Below are 24,299 nucleotides of genomic sequence, written 5' to 3' on the forward strand. Positions count from 1 at the left end.
TAATCTTTTTCTATCTCTTTTATTTTCTATTATTACTGAAACAGAAGATTCATGACCACTGATATACTATTAAAATTAAATTATATTACAATATAGTGTTGAAGTTACCTTTAAGTAGATATGAAAATAATAAGAAACACAAGTAATATAGGACAAGTTCAAAATTAAGTCCCTAAATTAATATATATACATATATATTATTTATATATACATATATAAATATATATATATATACAAATATATATATATTTGCCTAATAAACACGTTGATATCAGATGTATGAGCTTTACAGCAAACTTCTGCTGGCAAGAACAAAATATATAACATTAAATGTGTTGATTTGAAAAGATAAAATTTTTCTTTGTTCAGAAATATTTTAGGATTACTAAAAACATTTATATAAGGTGCTAGAAACATAGTTATGTCTTTAAACAAGAAGTTTCAAACTGTCAATGTTTATGATGTCAAAAGGTCAAATAAATTATTTAAATGAAAATTGTGAGGTGCCTACCTACTCTTTTCATTTGCTGTTTTGTGTATAAATACGTGTTTCTTTATACACATAAATGTTTCGGTAAAATTATATATGCATTTATATACATATACACATTTGTGTTTGTGTATTTTGTGTACAAACAAATTAATGCTGGATAATTTAGTGTAAGGGTACGTTAATTGCCTGTTTTCTTTTCTTTTCACAATGGTAGTGTCACAGAGGGTCAAAAGAGAACTGCATTCTTAAGACTCAACAATCTTTTACCTGTTATTTTAAGGATCACCTTGACAACATTCTATGCTGATTATAAAGATTTCAGTGTTTCCCTGGCCCTTCCTAAGAATACATACACTTGTATGGAAAAAATTTCTGTTTGCTGAAAGAAAGAAATTATTTTTTTAAAGTGATACAACACTACCTTAAGGGAAGAGAAATATAAGATTTGAGATAACTGGCAGAAGACTAAAAGTGAACATAGAATGGCTAGAGGCATTGCTTTGATTATTTAATAGTCCCTTCTTGAATGTTTAACTTCCCTATAGACAGAAAACCAACCTCCTGGGAGACCCCATTCATAAGAGAATTAAGCACCTGTGAAGATTCTGCTATCCCTACAGGACAGAATATCTTATGTTCAGTCTTAAAGCCATCCAGTCAGGCTGGGAGTGGTAGAGTGTTTGCCTAGCAAGCATGAAGCCCTGGGTTTGATTCCTCAGTATCACATAACAGACAAAGCCAGAAGTGGTGCTGTGGCTCAAGAGGTTGGACTTGAGCAACAAAAAGTCATGGATAGTGCCCAGGAACTGATTTTAAGCCCCAGGACTGGTATAAAATAAGTAAAAAAAAAAAAAAAAAATCCAATCTACCCTAATGGCCATTTGGAGCCATGAATGAAAAAAAAAAATTGTGCACCTTTACAATAATCCAACACTGGGCTAGGTAGAAAGGATAAAAAAACATAAAGAAGCAAGGATGAGTACAGGAATCTCATAACACTTGTGTACAGAAAAAGGAAAAAAATAAGGCCTTGAGTATATTGGAAATACAGAGTGAAAGCCACTAGTGAACAGAGAGAGGCCTCAGCTGATATGTACCACTTTCAATAAAGGTTTTCACATGTTGCCCAGCTGTTGTTTCTGTGGGAAGAAAGATAGACAGCTGTGGACACCCTAAGAATCAGATGGAGTTCCTAGGAATGGTAGAGCACATATGATCATACACTGTAAACAAATGCAGAAATATGATTAGCTGAAAGAAAATGTTCTTTTTATACTGCTTTATGACATCATAGTGTATTATGTCAAACACCAATGAGCAGAAATCAGTTAGATAAGATGGCTCTGGGATCTGTCCTCGGTTACCACAAGAGAGAGAGAATGAGAGGATGGAACTCACTGAGCATCATTGACTGTTAAAGGACAGTTTTAGGGAGAACCCACCTGAATAAACGAGCCAAATGAGCTACACAATATGTATAGGTAGAAAGTTTCCAGCCCAGGTAAGCTGTATGAAAAAGCATAAGAATCTATATGAAAAATTGATAAATCAGAAAGAGCTAGTGGCATGAATCAAATCGTTGAGCACCTGACTACCAAAAACAAAATCCTGTGTTAAAATTTTAAGGGTTTTTTTTGAGCCAGGTGCCAGTGGCTCATGCCTGTAATCCTAGCTGCTCAGGAGGCTGAGGAAAGTGGATCAAAGCCAGCCCAGGCAGAAATGTCCATGAGGCTCATATCTCCAATTAACTATCAGCAAACTGTAAATGGTGCTGTGGCTCAAAGTGGTAGAGCACTAGCCTTAAGCAAAAATGTTCTGGGACAAATTCCAGGCCCTGAATTCAATAACCAAGACTGACAGAACAAATAAAAGTTTATTTGTACAAACACGAAAGCTATAAGCAAGCTCAACAAGTTAATGAATTATTACAACAAATGTTAAATTAACATGTAAAAAAGAGTAATTATTCTCCTTCAAACAAGCAGTCTATTGTACGGTTAAGCAAATGGGAATTTTGAATTAAGAATAACTTTAATAATGCTATGGATTCCAACCCACAATCACTTTTGCAAAAGAGAATTTGGCCTGTCCTAGTATTTTGGGAAGAGACAAATGGAACAGGATAGGAAAAATAAAAGTTTATTTCATATGCAATTCAATTTATTTAGATATCTGCTTTTAGTTAAAGTCAATAAATTTTAAGGTCACTTTTTAAACTAGTAAGCAAATATTTATTATTGGTAATTGATATATTGCAGAAGTCATTGTACAAAAAGAAATGTACACATTACCTGACTAATATAATATACCCTCTGTATATTACCTCTTTAATGATAAATTATTTGTTAATATTATATATATATATTGATGAAGTCATTTTTGCAAAGCTTATTGGGAAATACATTTTCACTAGCTATATCTAGATTTTCCTCCAGTGGTTAAGTAGTGTCTATTGAATGTGGATTTACATCACACAACTGAAATAATGTGCTATTTAGTAAGCCAAAACCCTCCTAACTTTTTGTGTCTCTGCTGTCAGGATAAAGTTGAAGTTAATTTTCATACCCTAACTATCCTCCTCACTTTTCACTAAGACTCTCATTCAGAACAGCCATCTTTCCACTTTCTTATCTCAACCTGCTCTTATCTGAGCTATTCTCCACACTGTGGTAAATAGTAAGTTTAAAATACTTAACCAGACAGCAAAAATCCTGCGTCGAGCTCAAAAAGCTTAACATCATTTTCAGTGTAAAATATATTATCTTTTAAAAGTATTAATATTAATAATCATGTTTTCTTCTTACTTTTCATCTTTTCAGTGTAGCTCCTGGAAGAATAAAAATGAATAAATACAAAATTCATTTAGATGTGTATACAAATATATTTGGGTATATGTGTGTAGAGTATGTGTGTTTGTTTGTGTGTGTGTGTGTGTGTCTGTGTCTGTGTCTGTGTGTAGGTATAAACTTTCTTTGCTTTGCAGATGCATGAAGTTTTCTCTTCTATTATACTTTTTAGCTTTCTCTATTTCTAGATTTTGTTGAATGATTATCTTCACCTTGTCTAATTGTACTTCTTCATTGCTTCTTTATAATTCTGATAAACTAACCTGTTCTTGCAGATTTATACAATAATATGAGTCTCTTGTGAGATCCGACTAAGCTTATTGATTTGCTTGTAATACAAACAACGTAGAAATTCTAACACAAAAATTGTTTGCTAAAATTGAAATATGTTAGCAAAAAACTTTATAGAAAATAGGTTTGTTGAAATGTTTGGCAATGAAAGCCTATCTATGTATAAATATTAAAAATGTATACATGAAAAACATTATTTTGTTTAAAGAAATGTAAAACATAAATCTTAAATGTTTTCAAAATAAATCTGTAGCTAGTGTCTATTATTTTCATTGTAACTGCTGATACCTATGGGTTTTTATACAATGGAAAAAAAGGAAGAAAATTCAACAAATTCAATTCAAGCTAAATTGGAGACACATAAATTGTGCAAATTGATTGAAATTGAAGTATGTCTCAAGTTGTTTGATTACTATCTTTTTTCCCATTTGTATTGGGAAAACTATACTGAACTAGTTTTGGTTGATTTATTAATTTTTTTCTGTACAGATAAAGGGAGGCTACATAGTTACCTACAATTTTTCCTGTATTTCCATGTAAGCAATATTATCTTAGATTTCTAGCAGAATATGACTGATTTCCAGAAACACAGATCAACACCAAATGTACATGCAAAGGCATTGAACTTTACAGTAATATTGATTATGGTCATGTTTGAAAGGTTTGAATAAACTCTATGAATAGTTTAGTTATTTTCTAAATAACAAAAAGTAGGTTTATCTGCATGAACACTAAGAAGAGTGTAGATGCAAAAAATCTACAAATTGAAGACTAACATTAGCTTCCAATGGAAATGTTTGCCACTTTTTCACAATGCAATATTAAAAATTATTTTAAACAACTATCACTAAATAAACTATGTAAATACAACCTAATTGTTGACTTGAAGACAAGTTTTCTGGCTGAATGTAAATCAAATTAATAATATAAAACAAACTATAAACCAAATTGTAATGTTTGCTATTAGGTTAGTCATCCAAACCTTAAGTTCTGGCTTATCAAAAAATGCTTCACCAAAGAAGCATAGGTCCCATGGTTTCCATTATTTGCAATAACTAGTATATGTCTGAGACAAGCAGAAACAGTCAGATAAGTTGATGTTAGGCAAAATGAACCTCAAGATAAGGACTCAATTTTTTTTTCTTTCTTACTGTTGTTTCTAACATATTTATAAGATGGTTTCTTTGTTGCTTTGTATGTCCTTCCTCCACAGTATAACTCCTGTTTTCACTGTATTTGATGTTGATATAATTTGTGAAGGAGAAGGGAAAAAACAAATTGTTTAAATAGGAATACAGGTGGACCCATTACAACAATGAGATATACAAGACGTTATGTTGAAAAACGAACTTTACAACTTTAGCGAGGGGAGCGGGGTAGGAGGGGAGGAGAGGCTTGGGGAGGGGAGGAGATGGGAAGGGATGGTAAGGGGAAAAAAGGAGGAGGCAACAATGCTTGATAAGGAATGTGCTCATTACCTTGCCCATGTAATTGTAACCCCTCTGTAAGATATTTTCACAATTAAAAAAATGCCTATAAATAAAACTGAATAGCAGTCACGCCGAATTACAAAAAAAAACTGCTTCACAACTAAAGATTGTTTAATAGGGCAATTAAGTATTTTTTTGGTCGATTGTGGGGCTTGAAGTACTTTTATTTACTCTATCTTCTGATATACAAAAATCTGATTTGGGTTAACTATACTGATTAATATTACAATTTAATTCATTCCTATATCAAGTAATCCAGGGAAAGTATTCTGTGTTTAGCCAGCTAGATTGCTTTTAATCCTGTATTATGCATTGGAATTTTGACATTTGAAAACAGGAAGAAAGAATCAACTTAAAAATTGGGGCTTTTGGGGAAATGACACAGTGTTCCAGATAACAGTACAAAACATTTTCATTTTAACTGTAATCTATGGAGGCCTGTAAAATACATTTTTTTCAGTACAACAACAACAAAATCTTGATCTTCTTAAGAAAAAAATGGCATTTCTTTTCTAAGAAAACCCAAAAAAGGAAACTGCTAAGAGGGTCTGCTTTACCTAAATTTATTTTTATCTACCAAGCTGTACATGTACAGCAATGAAAGTGTAAGCAAAACAGTGGCTGAAGGAGAATTAGAGGGTGCTTTGCACAGCACCACAAGTATTATCTATGACAAGGGCATTGAAGAGAACATAGATTTGTTCTGCTCAGAATAAAACCTATTTTCTTCAAGAAAGTAACCAAAAGAGGTGAAGACTGATCTTTCCCTTATATAGAGAGTACATATGTATTAAATATGTATAAAATATATAATGCTTTCATAACATAGTTTTAATACTTAAAAAAGTTTTAATATATTTTAAAATTTGTAATTACTAAATCAAATAAATAATTACCTCATTTGTTTTCATTTAAAACCTTATATGAGCATATTTCATATACAAAATACTTTAAGCTGGGCACCAGTGGCTCAGGCCTGTAATCCTAGCTACTTAGGAGACTGAGATCTGAGCATCGCGGTTCAAAGCCAGCTTGGGCAGAAAAATCTGTGTGACACTCATCTCCAATTAACCACCAGGAAACTGAAATTGTCTCTGTGGCTCAATTGGTAGAGCGCTTGCCTTGAGCTGAAAAGCTGAGGGACAGCACCCAGTCCCAGAGTTCAAGCCCCATGACTGACAAAAATATTTTATTTCTGATAATAATCATACTGCAAAGTAGACCTGAATTATTTCTTTTAAATGAGTGAAATTTTTGAGTCTGTAACCAATGTGTTCTCAGCATCTCCCCCCTGCCCTGGTTATTACCATTCAGCCTTCAAACTAGGATGTTCCAACATTTATGACTGCTTTGTCATCTGATGTAACTAATAGTATCTCAGGCTGAGTGATGTATGAAACTGGCATAAAAAGACAATCTTGCATGAAATCTAAGTCATTCTTGTGTGAAAACTAAAGAATTCCGACTTACAACACAGAGACTGGTGGTTCTTAAATAAAATATGAGTTGCATTCTGCCACATGATAAAAGAAAGAAACTGTATTTGAGTTTGGTGATGAGCCACATGAAGTCATTTCAGAATGGCTTCAGCAATATTGCATAAATCCTCTCAATCTTGTTAGAAGCACAAAAACTGACTTTGGGTAGGGCTCAGCACAAATAGGGCATCCTATCTAAAAATTAGTGTTAAAAGGGAATATAAAATGTAAAAAAATAATAAATCAAGTGAAGATTGCCTGTTTTCGATTTGTGTGTCCTAAGAAATATGATAAATACAGGCACATTCAAAGGTTAAAACATGCAATAAAATAAATGAAAAATAAGCTTCATAACAATAAATGCTATGTAGTACGTAATAAGATGAAGAAATACGAACTATAATTAGAATAATCATTAGAAGAACTTTTTCAGAACAAGTGAAATATGTGTGTTGTTAGGAAGTGGTTCAGAAATATTTCTTCATTCCCTTTCTCCCCACCAAAATATAATCAGTTGCAAATGCCAAGATTAAGGAAAGGAGAAAGAAAGCAAGAAGGCAAGAAAGCAAGAAAGAGAAAGAATGAAGGAAAGAAGGAAAGCAAGCAAGAGAGAGAGAGAGAGTGGGGGGAGGGAGGAAGGAAGAAAGGAAGAAAGACAAGCAGACAGAGAGGGAAAAAGAAAGGAAGGAAGGAATGGAAGGATAGAGGAAGAAAATATAAGTTTTGGTAGAGAACAGTGGGAGAAGAAGTACTACTGTAATCACCACTAGACACAGGAAATTACTAGTTACAAAAACAGAAATCAAAGGAGGAGGCTACAATGCTTGATAAGAAACACACTCATTATCTTGCCCATGTAATTGTAACCCCTCTGCACAGTATTTTCACAATAATAAAAAAAAAAAAACAGAAATCAGCCAGGCGCCGGTGGTTCACGCCTATAACCCTAGCAACTCAGGAGGCTGAGATCTGAGGATCGCAGTTCAAAGCCAGCCCAGGCAGGAAAGTCCGTGAGACACTTATCTCCAATAAATCACTAGAAAGCTGGAAGTGGCGCTGTATCTCAAGTGGTAGAGTGCTGGCCTTGAGCTGAAGAGCTGAGAGATAGTGCCCAAGCCCAGAGTTCAAGCCCCACGACTGACAAAAAAAAAAAAACCCGCAAAATCAGAAATCATAATGGTTACCTGTGCCTCAGGTAAATGGCTCTGTAGACATTTGATCTTTAATGAAGTATACCTATTGTCTTCAGATAATGAAATCATCTGAATTCAAATATAATTTCAGAAACCAATGAAATATAGAACTGTTAATATCACATAGAGTTGTATAGGTTAATTTGAACTGTTAATATCACATAGAGTTGTATAGGTTAATTTGAACCTCATGTAATTTCTGTGTGTATTTCTCTCTCTCTCTCTCTCTCTCTCTCTCTCTCTCTCTCTCTGTGTGTGTGTGTGTGTGTGTGTGTGTGTGTGTGTGTGTGTGTGTGTGTGTGTGTGTGTGTGTGTGTGTTTATTTAAATCTGGACTTCATAGGCAAAATTCTTGTCCGGCAGAGAGAAAGGTTAGACAGAGCAGGGAACAAACAACAGCTTGCAATAATTCCCAAATAGTAGAGACTTGAAAGATAAAAGAAGAGAAAAAAGTCAGACAAATTAAGTAGCAAATGAGAATAAATAAAATTGCAATTTTGTTATATAAAAGTACCAAAGACAATAGTATTTAAGAAGTAGAATATAGCACCTATGATTATGAGTTATTGGTCCTTTGGAATTTATCAAAAGGATAAATATCATGTTGAATGTTATAACACAAAGACACCAAAAAACAAGAATCACAGAAAATCTTTGGGAGATACTAGCTGAGTCGATTTTTGTGACTTTGTCACAGATGATTGTAGTCTAAATTTGACACATCTTAATACATTCAAGTCTTTATATTTCAGTTATACACCAGGCAACATCACAAAGACAAACCAAGCTCATAAAAACCACTTTTCAAATAGTTCACTGAAAAGTACATTCTAAGTTTAAGAATTTTGCAAATAAATTTAATATAGGAGTTTAGATACTAGGTGGAAATGAAGAGCCAAAGTAACTCCAAGTTGAGATTAAACCCACCATCTTGTGCTAGGCTCTCAAGAGAGAGAGAGAGAGGAAAAAAAAACAATTCTCAGTTGCCAACCCTGCCCACCCTTAAGAAACAGAACAATTGCCCAAGTGTTTTAGGAACAGAACATAACGGTTTTGCAACCATCGAACCATCAAAGTGGACCAATAGTTCAGAAAAAGGGCAGCGCGGTTAGAGTGGACTCAAACCTCGATACATGGGCCAATAAAAAAATGACTATGCAATTTTTATAAATGTTAACCAATCATGTAACTGCTTGTGTAACTTGTCATGTAACTTGTTTGTTAAATGTTATAAAAGCTGTGCTAATTTTGTGCTGGGGCCTCTTAGCATCACGAGTTACCGGGTGCGGAGGACCAAGCTCCAGCTTGCAAATAAGCAACTTCTTTTGTTTCCCCTTCCCATCCCTTCCCATACTCCCCCTATCTCCCCCATCTGATCCTCCCCCCTACCTCCACCAAAGTTGTAAAGTTCGTGTTTGACATAACCACTAGTACATCTCATTGTTGCAATGGGTCCACCTGTATCCCTAGTTTAACGATTTGTTTTTGCCCTTCTCCTCCACAAATTATACCAACATCAAATACAGTGAAAGCTGGGGTTATACCGTGGGGGAGGGACATGTAATTGGAACTCCTCTGTACGGTAGTCTCACAATTAAAAAAAAAAGTAGCCATTTGCTATCCATTAAAAACAAAAGCAAACAAACAAACAAAAACCCTCTTTTGCTGTTTGCATTGGTCGTGGTCTCTGGTGGTCTTTCGGGAGTCCTGAGTCCATGTTGAAAAGATTTCCTGGAAATTAATTTTGAAAAGGATCTATATTGCAAAGTTTGTACTAGCTTTTTTGTGACAAGAACAGAATGACGAGGTCACTTATGATAAGAGAGAGATGGGTAGTAATTGTACATAAATGTGAAATGAAAGTACCTTTAAAAATAAGATTCTGTGTTTCTGGATAAGAAAATTTCTGCCTGTGCCAAGGAGACCTAGGGTTTTTCCTATTCTTTCTTGCATGTTTTTTGCGTGTCTGCTTTGACTCCGAGGTCTTTGATCTATTTGGAGTTGATTCTGGTACAGGGTGATATATAAGGATCTAGCTTTAGTTTTCTGCAAGTGATTAACCAGTTTTGCCAGCCCCATTTACTGAAGAGGCTGTCTTTCTTCCATTCTATATTTTTTAACTCCCTCATCGAAGATTAGGTGGCTATAGGTCTGTGGGTTCACATCTGGGTCTTCAGTTCTAGTCCCGTCCTCAGGTCTGTTCTTGTACGAGTACAAAGCTGTTTTCATTACTATGGCCTTGTAGTAGAGTTGGAAATTTGGTATTGATATTACTTCAGCACTATTCTTTCTGATAAGGATAGTTTTTGCTATTCGAGTTTTTAATGTTCTGTATGAATTTTTGGATTGCTTCTTCTATTTCATTGAAGAATGAGGTTGGAATATTGATAGGTTGGTCTTGTTTCTAACATATTTATAATGTATGATGTGATTTTTTTCTGTTGCTTTGTACGTTCATCCCCCACGGTATAAGCCCTGTTTTCACTGTATTTGATGTCGGTAACCTGCATTTTGTATATACATATCTCTAATTTGTGGAGGCGAAGGGAAAAAACAAAATTCTTAAATAAGGTTACAGGTTGACCCAGTGTAACAATGAGATGTACAGAACACTATGTTGAAAACAAACTTTACAACTTTGCCAGGGGAAGGGGGGACAGGGAGAAGGTGGGGCGGGTGTCTAGAGAGGGTAGTTGTATAGGTGGGAGGGAAAGGATGGTAGGGGGAAAACAAAGGCGGAGACAACAATTTCAACAGGAAATGTACTCATTACCTTGCTCATGTAATTGTAACCCCTCTGTACAAGATTTTAACAATAAAGAATGTACAAAAATAAGATTCTGAGTTATCTGCTGATTATATTAGATGTTTAAAATAGAATAAGAACATAAGTATTAAAAAATTAACCTTTGCAAAGCTAATACAGGACCTGGTCCCCAGAAAACTCATACAAATTAAGATGTCCATTTTTAACAAAGTCATGACTTATTTATCCATTTAGTTAAGGAAAATCATGAGAAAATAAAACTTATGTAGAATTTGTAAAGTAAAAGTTATAAATCAAATATAAATGATTAATTACAATTGTAATTGTTATTTGAAAACTTGTAGGTATTTTCCACTCACAGAATTTTTTCTAAATATTTATTGCAAGCTGATTTACATTAACATGAAGAACAGAATTAAATGTAATTCTGATATAAACAGAAAAAATAAGGAATTATCAACATGTCAACAATGAAGTTAAGCATTAAAATCATAATCTTATGTTAAACTGTATTAATCTTAGATTTGTTTCAACTGACTTTAGAGACTAAATGAAATCATGGCTTACATTTTATTTTGTTTGATAATTTTTAGTGTTTTACTGGTAAACTATGTTTATGCCTTTTTCAGGTGTGTGATAGTGAAAGTTTTAATATAACACTGAATATTTGTTTTGATTTTACTATTTTATATAACTTTTTTTGTGATTGAGGAAACCAGTTGGAAAGAAGAAAAGGGGAGTGTTAATATAAAGGAAAATATATTAGGAGTTACAATAAAAATGAATCATCAAAATTTCCGTGTGGTACATAGAAATGACCAGCAAAAACAAAGTGAGATGCAAAAAGATGGTAGTAGTTGAACCTTCGCCTACTGTATATAATTTAGATACCAATAATCAAATATCCAATACATTCCTACTGTAATATAAATGAGGAATAATGGAGGGAAAAGATGTAGATTGTTTGGTAGAGAATTTCTCAGTAACACATGCAAATGCTGGATAGAACACCTAAAATCATAAATCACTTAAGATTGACTAATAGATGTGAAGAAACAAAATAATGACCAAAAGACATCAAACTAAAGGTTTAGCTATTCAGAAAGGGAGACTATGATTGAAATTCAGTCAATGAACCTGATTAGAAACCTAATGGCTTACTTATGAAACACAACAGTAATCTCCTGAAACTACTCCAGCTTCTGAACTAAAAAGGAAGTGGAGAGGATGGCATACATCACAAGGGTCTTTTTCCTTAAGCTAAGGAATAAGAGTTGGATGGAAAATATTCTGCTTCAGATAGATACATAGTGTTGTGTAATCCTGGATAACCTGGTTAAGACAAGGAAAGAATTGAAGAGGAACTGAGTGAAAGTTGAGAGACAGGATAGGATAGTATTCTAGAGAATGGAGAGAGTGGAGAATTTGGTTGGATTGTAAATTGACACAATAATATGGGCAAATGTAACCTTGATTTGTGGTATCGGAGGATTTTGTTTTTAAGAAGCCTATACTAGGGCTGGGAACGTGGCTCAGTGGTATAGAGCTTGCTTTGCATGTTTGAGGCCCTGGGTTGATTCCTCAGCACCACATAAGCAAAAAGGAAAAAGCCGGAAGTGGCACTGTGGCTCAAGTGGTAGAGCGCTAGCCTTGAGCTGAAGAGCTGAGGGACAGCGCCCAGGCCCAGAGTTCAGGCCCCACGACCGGATCCCCCCCTCAAAAAAAGCCTATAATAAGCAGAATGTGGGAATAACATAATGATGAAAATAATATACTCATTCTCTAAAAATAAGTACTTTAATCAGTTTAGATTAAAATTTGGGAGTGTACAGTCTGTATGTGGGGAGTAGTATCTGAAAGAATTTTGGGAAAATAGCACACAAAGACTGTATTTCAGGGATATATAAAAAATGTATAATTTTCTTCAAATGTGTACAATTTATTACCCACTTAGTTCAACTAGGTCATGAGGCTTGAAAGAGACAAACATCAAAATTTTACCAACTTAGAATTTTAATTATATGTGGGATTTTATTTATTTGCTTTTTTTTGGAAAAAAGTTCAAACTATGTAGTCTAGGCTAGCCTAGAATTTATAATACTCCTTCCTTCAACTTGAATTATAAGACTATTTTCATAATACACTTAGCCTGGAAATGTATCTTATTGTAGAGCACTTACTATATTACACAAGGCCAAATGTTTTTTCTTCAGTGTAATCTAAAGAAAAAAACAATAAAGCAAAAGAGCAAAAAGAAAATCAACAAGTAGTCTCTCTGGTCTATCTATCTAACTATCTATCTATCTATCTATCTATCTATCTATCTATCTATCTATCTATCTATCTATCTATCTACTTACCTATCTATGAGTTAAAAGAATTCAAAATGTTTCCTCCTAAAGAGAGACAAAATTATCTTCTTTTTTTTTTTTTTTTGCCAGTCCTGGGGCCCGAACTCTGGGCCTGAGCACTGTCCCTCAGCTCTTCAGCTCAAGGCTAGCGCTCTACCACTTGAGCCACAGCGCCACTTCCAGCTTTTTTCCGCTTATCGAACCCAGGGCCTCATGCATGCAAGGCAAGCACTCTACCACTGAGCCACCTTCCCAGCCCCGACAAAATTATTTTCTAAGAACTGTAATTGTAAACATCCTAAATGTTAATGAACTTAATAACATACTTATGATTCAAATTCAACAAGCATAGATGTCATATGAGTCAACTTTCTAATTAAGAAATATCACTTGAGAATATATTATATAATTTACCAGCTATTTTTACATCAAAACTTGTTTACTTTTAAAATAGAAATATATATTTAATAAAAATGGATATATGAAATACAGACAATAACTTGATATTATTTGTGAAATTATCATTAAAATTAAGTCTAGTTGCTCACAAAGCTAATACAGAATAAGCTCATTGAGGTGGAACGATATCTTTCTATCAATCCTTTTACTTCCTTTTAAAAAATACCAATTTAGGGCTGGGAAGGTGGATCAGTATTAGAGTGCTTGCCTTGCATGCATAAAAACCTGGGTTCGATTCCTCAGCACCACATAAGCAAAAAGAAAAAAGCCGGCAGTGGCACTGTGGCTCAAGTAGTAGAGCACTAGCCTTGAGCTGAAGAGCTGAGGGACAGTGCCCAGGCCCAGAGTTCAGGCCCCACGACCGGACCCAAAAAAAATATTAATTTAAAGTTTTAATTATTTTTTATTTAAATTTTATTGTAAAGGTGATTACAGAGGGGTTACAGTTACATAAGTAAGGTAATGAGTATATTTCTTCTTGAACAGTGTTACCCTCATTTTTTCCCACTTCAACCTTGAATTCCCACCTCCAAGTTGTAAAGTTCATTTCCAATATAGTGTCTAGTGAGTTATCACTGTTGAATTGATTCATACTTTGTCTAATCATTCCTGTGATACCTTTGCTTCTGCAAACCAGATATACTTATATAAAGAATAAAGGGTACAGAAATACAAAACAGTGACAACAGAAACTAAACCAAAGGAAACACAAGAAAGACAGATAAAAGAAATTACTGCAAAGAGTATAATAAAAATATCTCTTGTTTCCATTACTTGGAGTTCATTTCAATAAGCATCAGCACTAATGAGTCATCATGAGCCTCTGCTAAGTATATGCTAGACATTAAATGAATTAAAAAGAAACTTCTCTGGAGAGGAAAATAAGAATATCCAATAGACATATGAACAAATGTTCAACATCTTTAGCTCTAAAATAAATGAAAATAAAGACTACATTCAGATTCCACCTCACCCCAGTTAGAATAGCCATTATGCAGAAAGCAAATAATAACAGATGCTGGCAGGGATGTAGGCAAAAGGGACTGCTACTACACTGTTGGTGGGAATGCTAACTAGTGCAACCACTCAAGAAAACAGTATGGATGTTCCTCAAAAGACTAAACATAGACTTTCCTATGACCTAGCAATCCCACTCCTAGGCAAGGCCACACTAAAGCTAGCAACTCAACCATGTTCATTGCAGCATTATTTACCATAGTAAAGATATGGAATCAACCCAGATGTTCCTCAGTAGATGAATGGATCAAAAAAAGTGGTATATATACAAAATGGAATTCTATGCTTCCATCAGAAAGAATGACATTGCTGGGCTGGGAATGTGGTTTAGTGGTAGAGAAATTGCTTAGCATGCATGAATCCCTGGGTTCAATTCCTCAGTACAACAGAAACAGATAATGCGAGAAGTGATTCTGTGGCTCAAGTTGTAGAATGCTAGTCTTAAGTAAAAAGAAGCTTGGGGACATTGCCCAGGCCCCAAGTTCAAGTCCCAGGACTGGCAAAAAAAAAGAACCAACAAAAAATGATAAGAGAATGTCATTGTCTCATTCATGAGGTTTTAATTATTTTATGCAACTTTGTATTTTATGGTTTTATAGTATGCTAATTTTACATCAAGAATTGCAAGTTTTATGTTAAATTATGTCAAAAATCACAATAGTTTTATGTTTGACACAGTGAATGATAAACTTACACTACATATATATGCATTCACTATATATACATGTATATACATGTGTATATATGCATATATACACACATATGTGTATATACATATATTTGTATATGTATATATATATATATATATATATATATATATATATATATATATATATATATATAGCTTGTAACAAGCTTAGTCATCCAGCATTTTCCATTTTCATTATGGATTCCTAATTTGATACATTCCCTTTAAAGTATTTCGCATTTTAGACATTACCTAAAATACTGTAAGCTAATAAATTCACATAGGTAATTGGATATTGTGGACCCATATATTCAAACTGCTTAATCTGTAAATTCTTTTATAAGGAAAATTTTTGTTAATCTAAAATATTGTCTGAACCAAGCAACTTTTTGTAAAGTGACCAAAAAAATTGGATTAGCATTTGGAGGCTGCAGTCTTCTGTCACTTGATTTGTTATTTTGGACCTGTGGAAGTGCAGCATAACACAGAAGTGTCTGGCAGAGTGATGCTGCTCTTCCCATAGAGTGCAGGTGAGTCAGAGGCAGGAGCTGCGGTCACACTATCCTCTGCAGAACATGCTGCCAATCACCTATATACTTCCCATTGGAGTTCACCTCTGCCAGGTGCCATCATTCCCCCAATAGTACCACTTTGGTAGTACCACTTTGGGGAAAAGCCTTTACTACTTGGATTTGAGGGGGCAGTAAGATCTAAATTCAAAACTTTCTTAACTTTATTTAAACATGAAAATAAATGCATAAGCATAAATTCTCTCTCATGTCTTTGTTTTCCTTTACCTACAAGTACATTCAAAACATTCATGATTAGATGTTCCTTTTCTATGCTAATTTAACATGGTGAACACTGTAAAAATTTGGAAAGGAAATTATTGTTCTTTTGTGTTTTGATATATTCATAATAGTTATTGTGTATTCATCTTAAAATCAGATGAATACGTACATAGAAACTGAAGTAATTTCCTCTATAAAACCGCATTGTGGTGAACTAGTATTGTTCTTTGTACACTGTTTTCTAATACTATTTGTAAATTATTCAGGGCACTTTCATTTTTGAGATTTATGAAGTGTTTACAAAGGTCATTGTGTTTAAGTATCTAAGGTTTTGTTTTTAAGTATCCAAGGATTGGGGTAAGAGATATCTATGCTTTTGTTTATTAAATCCAAATGCACTAAAGTTCATGAAAATTTAAAACTGAGCTTTCAATATTTATGTATCACATATCTTAGCTTCCAATTTTAATTGAATAAATTTTAAGTTGTAGTACTTTTGTTACCCAAATCATGTTAACATATTTTGTATTTTTCAATGTTTAATGGGATAGTGACTTTATTTAGCAGCACAGTTCTGTATCTAATTTATCTGCCAATTCATAACAAGGTGCATGTACACACAAATTTGTAAGAGGCTTCTAACAAAGAAATAAATTCTTAGAGCCACATGTAACATCAACTCCATATCTAAGTCATACAAAATTTGTTACTAGTAAATTATTTTTTTGGCATTGCATAACTTTAAATATGTTCATCCTTTAAAAATCCATAAAAATGAATTTATCACAGTAAAAAACACAGCAAATTAAGGAAATTTTCCAAACCCATAACAACATAAATGAGGGTTATGTTATTTCAAGAATACTAATGTGAGACATGAAGCTGTTCCTAATATAAAAGGCTTGCCCTCTTGGTTCAAATTTTGATTTCTAGTGTGTGGGATCCTTCATGTAATTGAGTTGTATAACCTCTGTCATTCCTAGTAGTTCCCTTGCCCTCCTCAAGTTTTATTTGAATATATTCCTTTGTAAATGCTCTTATTGGATTTTTTCTTCTACAACTTCTAATACATTTTTTTCCAATTAATTCTAACTTATTCTTTGTCTTTTTTATCCAAATTATATTTTATTAGAAGAGAACCAAAAGTGGAAAGCTAGAAGAAGAAGGAGAGAACATGGTTAAGGGGTTAAGTTTCACAAGCCAAGCTTTGTTGTACATTTTTTTTAACCTCAGAAATATTACAGCATTCCCTTAGCATACACTGTTTATCTTTCAGTCACTGTTTGGCTAAAATTTAAAATAGAGAAGTCACTGAAGGAGAACAGAGGAGTAGTTTCCAGAGGTGATAGAGAGTTGAGGCAGAAAAAAAAAGAAATAAATAAATTGCACAATGAAAAAAAATAAAGTTTCATCTAAGGAATAAATCCTGGTGTTATTCTGTATACAATTGGCTTTATTTAATAAAGTTTGCATATTTCAGTTCACAACTACAAAGAAATAATAAATATTGATGAAGCAAATCTCATGATTTGTCTCTTTTGATAATTTTATAATGTATTGAAACATCACATTATGTACCATAAATGGATACATTTGTATTGGTGGAATATAAAAGAAACTAGCCAGGTTCAGGTGCCTTCATACCTATTTAGGAGTCTAATATCTAAAGGGTCACAAAGTGAAGCCAGTCCAAGGAAAAGTCCTAACACTCTCATTCCAATTAACCAGCAAAAACAAGGTTGGAAGTTGTTAATAAAGGAATTTTTTTGGTACTATATCCAGATGGCACTTATATTGTTCTGCCCACTCTCTAGCTACGAACAGGCTAGTAATCCAATTACATTTGTTTATATGATCAGTCCTATGACCATGGCCACTGAATTTGTTGAAAAGGTAATACAGCTGCAACCTTCATATTTTATATACTGATGGCAGAGATCTTATATCTGAGAACACATCAAGGTAACTATTGTGGTATCTCTTTCTGACATGCTGTTCAAAAAATTTTAAGTACACTTTAATGATTACACCTATTCTCTTGGCTTACATTTAATGAAGTTAGTTCAGCATTCTGAGTTTAAATTTGTAAATTCATGTGAAATGACTATAAAAATTTTGCAAGTTGGTAATAAATTACCTGTTGTCAATACTGTAATGGCAATTGATGAACAGAACCTGTTTTATAATATATGTGAGGGGGCTTTGGCTTGAAATATTGATTGTTATAATTGGCTGGGTTAGAAAGTTTCTTATGAAAGAAATTTTCTCTTTGATCTACAAGTTTAAAATCAGTTATTTTATCCTAACTGACAATTTAATCTTCTCATTAAATCTTCACCCCATATACAGAGCTGTCATACATCTCTAATGTGTAATATTAAAGAAATCTCTTGAACTTAGTTTACTTATTTTTACCATGTTCACATTCAATCTCCTTCAGTATACTTTGTTATAACAACATATGAGTTTTGTTTAATGTATAACCTAATTGCTCACACTTTCAGAGTTCTGAAACTAATTTACAATATAGGAGCTTTTTACTGAATAATTTCTTTAAAATATTGAATCATCCCACGATATTAAATGAGAAGTACATGTTAGTTGGTTCCTCTTACTGGTGGATAGGAAATTATTTGGCAAATGTCTTGCATGTAAATTTTTATGTGTAAAATGCTTTCAAAACCCCCTTGTCTAAACCATTTTTTTTTAATCTCATGAGGCTTGAACTTTGGGTCTGAGCACTGTCCCTGACTCTTTTTGCTTTTAAGGTTACTGTTCTACCACTTGAGTCACAACTCCACTTCTGCTTTTCTGGTGAGTACTTGGACACAAGAGTGTCTAACAAAGTCTAACAAACTTCCTTGTCCAGGCTGGCTTTGAACTGTAATCGTTAGATCTCATCGTCTTTAGTAGCTAGGATTACAGGTGTGAGCTACCAGCATGTGGCTGACTAAACCATTTTAACTGTGTGGTGATGACTAATCTTTGTGAATCAGCTAAGAAAAGCAACATGGTATTGATTTAACTTTTTGGCAAGGATTATTTCAAATTCATTATGATCTAATGATAAATTATGCGTAAATAATGTAACAATGGGACCACATGACTATAATTTCTGGTTTTGGTCAATGCATTATTTTCAGTGGCAAAATGTATTTTAGAAATGTGACTCAGTTTCAACATAAGAGTACCTGATGGCAAAGAACAATTCTCTATTGAGAGAAGTGTATCTAATTACATATGGAGTGATTGAAGAATTTTGGTTTTGAAGATAAAGAAATGAGTCAAGAAATTCACATTTCTTCTAGATAAAATTCTTTTGTCAGTGGAAATATATTTGTCAGGAGTGTAAATCTATATAAGTAATGGAAGAATTTGAGAGAAGGAATTTATGAAGGTACAGTAGTGTATTTGATTGTTTTTATTCTTACTTTGTCTAATATATAATAATTTCAAACATAAAAATATTAAGATGTTTGACTTAAAAGGGAGAAATTTGTAGACATTATATTATAATGTGCTTATATTTCCTAGAAAGCACTACAGAGTAATGATATTTAACTAAATAAAAGATTAATCAAGACTATTGATTGGACACTCAAGTAATAATGGATGTTTTAGACAATATAATAGATATAATAAAAGAGAAGGTAGAATGAAGAATAGAAATTCCCAATTAATACAGAGAAGACAATGAGTAGAAAACATAGAAAATATCTTAAAAACACAGGAGTATAAAAATATTCATTCATTCATGTTAGTAACCATTTAAATAAGGGTAGAATAAAACTATACCAACAGAAAGATAGAGGTTGTCAGAAAGAATTGTGAAAAAATCCAACCATGTTTTTTACAATGTACCAATATTAAAGAAACAGCTAGCTGGAATGGAAAAAGATTCAGAAATATACATTTTATCTTTAGTAGTGAAAAGAAAGCAAGCATAAATACATGCATACACTCAGCCCAATAGATAGATGATAGATAGATGATAGATAGATAGATAGATAGATAGATAGATAGACAGACAGACAGACAGACAGACAGACAGACAGACAGACAGACAGACAGATAGATAGATAGATAGATAGATAGATAGATAGATAGATAGATAGATAGATAGATAGTTTAGGAAATGTTAAATTTGTAGCCGTACCAATTATATAGGACAAAGACACAGTACATCTATATAAATACATAAAATCTCAAAAATTGTATATCATGAATTGGTATGAACTAACAAGAGACAACTAAATAATGCCCAATGATGGATAGAAAAATGATGGAAATAAAAACAGAAAAGTCTACCGTTTCAGTTAGGAACTACAATGTTCTTTTTTATTTGTTTAATTGACAAATCTAGCAGTCAGGAAATCCATAAAGATACAGGAAATCCATAAAAAATAGTTAACCTGACAGCACTGTCAATAAACTTGATCTACTTGATATATAATTAATATTATAACAAACAGCTAACAGAATATACATTCTTCTGGAGGTCACATGGCTCATTTACCACATTAGACCAGATTCTCTCATAAATCTAAATAACAAAGTATACAGATAATATAACATACTTTTCAGTTGACATGATATTAAACTAAGCTAATACAAGAAAGACTAAAGTATCATCGAATGTTCAAAACATTTCATCAACATCAATATAAAATTATTCAGACTTGAAATATGTAATTAACAGCATCCTGAGAATGAAATTGTAACTCAAAATGAATGTTTCTAAAATCAGTAATTATTAAATGAAGTAACATATTATTAAATGAAGAAAAACACCTTAAGCAAGCAACAAAGAAACATCTGAGCAAAGGAATTCAATGAAACTTGAATAAGAAATATACTCATTACCTTGCCCATGTAATTGAAACCCCTCTGTACAGTATTTTCATAATAAAATTAAAGATAAAAATAGAAGAAAAATTACATGTGCCTATAACACATAACATATATTGTATATATATGCATATGTTATATGCGTATAAAACTATGTTATTTGGACATTTTATTAAGTAATAAAATATTTTATGTTAAAAAAAGAATTTATATTGAGAAAATTGATTTAATGAAAATTGTTTTTCTTAAAAGGTCAAGATAGTCAATGACATTCTGTACAGGAAAAACAAAAAGAAAGTTAATAATATCAATTTAATGCAATCCCATTTGTCCAACCTTTCTTTGATTGGTCACTGAATGGATAATGAAAAATTATTATATAAAAAGTTCTGCCAACAAATTTTTAATATAGATGAATTGGACCAGTTAGCATTTTGTGAGCTAAGTAATTTAAGGAAAATAAAGAAGATTATGATGAGAAAATGAGGTTCAAGAAAATATCTTGGTTTTAAAACTTAAATGGCCCATATGTTTATCAGGCCAGGATAGTAGTCAACACACTATTTTTCAAAGGCTGGGATTTGAATGGATTTATGTATTATTGTCTGGGATAGCCATGAATGGCTAGTAAAACTAGAGTTAGTAAAAGTTCTGGAAAGATCATAAAAATTTGAAGTTAAAAAATAAAAACTATATCAGAAAATAAACATATTATAAAAACAAACCTAATTAGACCTAAGAAGAGACACCAGAAACTCATTACTAGCAATACCTTTAGTCAGCTAATGGCATTACTGCCTGTAGTGGTGCTTCATTGCCTTACAAAATCTAGGATGATATGGAAAAAATATGAAACAAATTCCCTTTTAGAGATCTAAGAGAACTACTATTGTAGGGTTTTTTGTTTTGTTTTTTTTTTTGTTTTTTTTAGTCATGGGTCTTGAACTCTGAGTCTAGATACTGTCCTTAAGCTCTTCAGCTCAAGGCAAGCACTCTACCACTTGAGCAACAGCACCACTTCTGGTTTTCTGTTAGTTAATTGGAGGTCAGATTCTCATAGATTGTCTACCTGAGCAGTCTTTGTACCATGATCCTCATATCTCAGCCTCCTGAGTAACTAGGATTACAGGTGTGAGCCACTGGTACCCAGCTATTGTAGTGTATATTCAATGGGTTAAAAAAATTGTAAAACATTCACACAGGATGGTTAGTAAGAAAATGTTCCCATTCACTCTAATACCACTTTAGGTTTAAAAGTAGGCAATATGTTATGAGAAAGAAGATTGGTAAGTACAAAGAAAGATAACAAGCTAATAATTGAATCAGTAATAAAGAAATAGGCAGATTCAGACATAGTGAGTCTAGCCACTTAAAAGAGTTATTTGACACCAGTACTGAAGGCACACTCCTGTAATTCTAACTATTCAGGAGGCTGAGATTTGAAGATTGCCATTGGAAGCCATCGGAGGCAGGAAAAAACATGAGATTCTTATCTCCAATTAAGCATCATAAAAGTCAGACTTGGAACTGTGGCTCAAGTAGTAGATCTCTAGCCCTGAACAGAATAACTCAGGGAGATTTCCCAGGCCCTGAATTTAAGTCCCAGGACTGGTGCACGCGCGCATGCACGCACGCACACACACACACACACACACACACACACACACACACACACACACACACACACACACATACACACACACACACACACACACACACACACACACAAACATCCCATAAGATGTTTGTCTACCTCTGTAGTGACAAAATGTACTCCTTACAAAGTTAGGGATAAAAAAGAAATTTATGTGTAAATTACTGTGATTTTTTAATGTAATTTTCAACCTAATAATAACACACAAAAATGTTTGACGAATAATTAACAAAATATTTAAGTGTTTTTTCCAGATCTGGCATGATAGTGAGACTTCAAAACATCCCTTGCAGATCTGAAATAAAATCAGATTGCTATTAGTTATAATATTGAAACTTTTGTCAATGCTTTAAAAAATATGAGCTAATAGGGTTGTATAACATAGTACTGTTAACTCCTGAATACTATTTTTTCTTTCCAAGCAAAGGAAAAGAACTTTACAATATGCTGGATCACAAAGTAAATATCAACAAAATATTGAAAATTTGAAAAGTAAGTGCTTTGAACATATTGTATTGAAGAGTCACAGCATCCTCCTTGTGCTGGAAATTAAAAAGCATACTTCTAAATAAACTTTAGACTACTCTAGACATAGAAAACAAGTAAAGAATATCAATTAAAGGCAAAATACTTCAGAACAAAAAAATAAAATAAATCAAATTATAAAGAAAAAGATGTAGAAATGTATTCCAGAAGCAAGCCATGAGAAATCTTTTTTTTTAATATATAAATACTACAAGTCTTTCCATTTCCTAACAAATGGGGCAATGCTATTCTTTCTAATGGAGGCATAGAATTCTATTGTGTGTGTGTGTGTGTGTGTATATATATATATATATTTATATACATATATACCACATTTTCTTGATCCATTCATCTACTGAGGGGCATCTGGGTTGGTTCCATATCTTAGCTATTCTAAATAATGTTGCAATAAACATAATTGTGCTGGTAGCTTTAGTATGGTCTTGTTTGTGATCATTCGTTTAAATGCCCAAAAGTGGGATTGCTGAGTCATAGGGGAGGTCTATGTGGAGTCTTTTACGGAATCTCCATACTGCTTTCCAAATTGGATGAACAAGTTTACACTCCCACCAACAATACACTAGGGTTCCCTTCTGTCCACATCGCTTCCAGTATCTGTTGTTATTAGAATTCTTGATTATAGCCATTCTAACTGGGGTGTCTCCATCAGAAAGAATGACATTGCCCCCTTTGTAGGAAATTGAAAGACTTGGAAAAAAATATATTAATGAAGTAAGTCAGGCCCAAAGAAACATAAGTCCGATGGTTTCCCTTATTTGCAATAACTAGTGTATGTCTGAGACAAGCAAAAATGGTTAGGTAAGTTGATGTTAGATGAAATGAACCCCAAGATAAGGACTCAAATGTTTGTTCTTTCTTGCTATTGTTTCTAACATATTTGTAAGATGATTTCTTTGTTGCTTTGAATGTCTCTCCCTCACAGTATAACTCTTATTTTCACTGTATATGATATTGGTATTATTTGGGGAGGGAAAGGGAAAAAACAAATTGTTTAAATAGGTGGACCCATTACTACAATATGTACAAGATGTTATGTCGAAAAGCGAACTTTCCAATTTTGGAGTGCGCTGCGGGGGGGGGGGGGGGGCAACGGTGGGGGGAATAGAAGGAAAAAAGAAAAAAAAACTGTGAAAAAAATAAATACTTAGCCGGGCGCTGGTGGCTCACACCTGTAATCCTAGCTACTCAGGAGGCTGAGATCTGAGGATCGCGGTTCAAAGCCAGTACGGGCAGGAAAGTCCTTGAGACTCCTATCTCCAATAAACCACTTGAAAACTGGAAGTGGTGCTGTGGCTCAAGTGGTAGAGCACTAGCCTTGAGCTGAAGAGCGCAGGGACAGCGCCCAGGCACAGAGTTTGAGCCCCACGGCCGATCCAAAAACAAACAAA

At 33.4% G+C, this 24,299-nt stretch overlaps 1 long non-coding RNA gene across 1 annotated transcript in view; it reads left to right on the plus strand.

Moving 5' to 3' along the window:
- The first annotated feature begins 1,849 nt into the window (after positions 1–1,849).
- LOC138813509 (uncharacterized) overlaps positions 1,850–24,299 on the plus strand; it is a 35,157-nt gene continuing 12,707 nt past the window's right edge. The window contains exons 1-2 of the long non-coding RNA XR_011367828.1: positions 1,850–1,994; positions 18,632–18,677. This is a non-coding gene — a long non-coding RNA (uncharacterized lncRNA). The remainder of the gene's footprint in view (positions 1,995–18,631; positions 18,678–24,299) is intronic.

Source organism: Dipodomys merriami, unplaced genomic scaffold (assembly GCF_024711535.1).
Source record: "Dipodomys merriami isolate MVZ:Mamm:240054 unplaced genomic scaffold, mDipMer1.0.p SCAF_6, whole genome shotgun sequence".
NCBI lineage: Eukaryota > Metazoa > Chordata > Mammalia > Rodentia > Heteromyidae > Dipodomys > Dipodomys merriami.